The following is a 1,896-nucleotide window of genomic DNA, read 5'->3' as shown; positions in this document are numbered from 1 at the left end:
AGCATGGAAGTGTCGCATTTTCATTCTTATGAAGAGAATACGAGGTTTACATTACACTTCGCAATGAATATTACATCATCATGAAACATAGAAGTGAGGTGCGGTATTGCGTTTTAAGAAGCACTTGAACTCTATTGCTACGATAAGTAGAGATCTGCAAAAGCTATTTACTAGCAAGGAAGTGTCGCATTTACATTCTTTTGAATTGAATACGAGGTATACATGATACTTCGCAATGAATATTATATCTTATCATGAAACAAACAAATGAGATGCGATATCGCGATTTAAGGAGCATTAAAACTGTATTGCTTCGATACGTGGACATCTGCAAACGCTATTTTCTAGCAAGGGAGTGTCGCATTTACATTCTTTTGAAGTGAACACGAATTTATAATAACACTCCACAATGAATATTATATCTTATCATGAAACATAGAAATGTGATGCGATATCGCGATTTTGGAGGCATTAGAAATATATTGCTTCGATACGTAGACATCTACAAACGCTATTTCCTAGCAAGAAAGAGTCGCATTTACATTCATTTGAAGTGTATGCGAGGGATACATGACACTTCGCAATGAATATTATATCTTATCATAAATAATAGAAATGAGATGCGATATCTCGTTTTAAGAAGCATTAGAACTCTGTTTCTTCGATACGTAGACATCTGCAGACGCTATTTCCTAGCAAGGAAGTGTCGCATTTACATTCTTTTGAGGTGAACACGAGGTATACATAACACTCCACAATGAATATTATATCTTATCATGAAACATAGAAATGAGATGCGATATCGCGTTTTAAGAGGCATTACAACTCTATTGCTACGATACGTAGACAACTGCAAACGCTATTTCCTAGCAAGGAAGTGTTGCATTTACATTCTTTTGAAGTTAATACGAGGTATACTTGACACTTCGCAATGGATATTATATCTTATCGTGAAACATAGAAATGAGATGCGATATGGCGATTGAAGAAGCATTAGAACTCTATTGCTTCGATACGTAGACATCTGCAAACGCCACTTCCTAGCAAGGAAGTGTCGCATTTATATTCATTTGAATTATATGCGAGGCATACATGACAATCCACAATGAATATTATATCTTATCATGAAACATAGAAATGAGATGCGATATCGCGATTTATGAAGCATTAGAACTCTATTGCTTCGATACGTAGACATCTGCAAACGCTATTTCCTAGCAAGGAAGTGTCGCATTTACAGTCTTTTGATGTGAATGCGTGGTATACATGACACTTCGCAATGAATATTACATCTTAATATGAAACATGGAAATGTGATGCGATATCGCGTCTTATGAAGCATTAGAAATCTATTGCTTCGATCCGTAGACATCTGCGAACGCTATTTAATAGCAAGGAAGTATCGCATTTACATTCTTTTGAAGTGAATACGAGGTATACATGACAATCCACAGTGAATATTATTTCTTATCATGAAACATAGAAATGGGATGCGATATTGCGATTTAAGAAGCATTAGAACTGTATTGCTTCGATACGTAGAAATCTGGAAACACCATTTCCTAGAAAGGAGGTGTAGCATTTACATTCATTTGAAGTGAATGCGTGGTATACATGACACTTCGCAATGAATATTATATCTTAATATGAAACATAGAAATGAGATGCGATATCGCGTTTTAAGAAGCATCAGAAATCTATTGCTACGTTACGTAGATATTTCCAGACGATATTTCCTAACAAGGAAGTGTCGCATTTACATTCGTTTGTAGTGAACACGAAGTATACATAACACTCCACAATGAATATTATATCTTATCATGAAACATAGAAATGAGATGCGATATCGCGTTTTACGAAACGTTAGAATCCTACTGCTTCGATACGTAGACATCT

This window comes from Xylocopa sonorina, unplaced genomic scaffold, assembly GCF_050948175.1.
Source record: "Xylocopa sonorina isolate GNS202 unplaced genomic scaffold, iyXylSono1_principal scaffold0031, whole genome shotgun sequence".
In the NCBI taxonomy this organism is placed as follows: domain Eukaryota; kingdom Metazoa; phylum Arthropoda; class Insecta; order Hymenoptera; family Apidae; genus Xylocopa; species Xylocopa sonorina.
The sequence above is the reverse complement of the archived record's forward strand: the minus strand, read 5'-3'. Positions refer to the sequence as shown.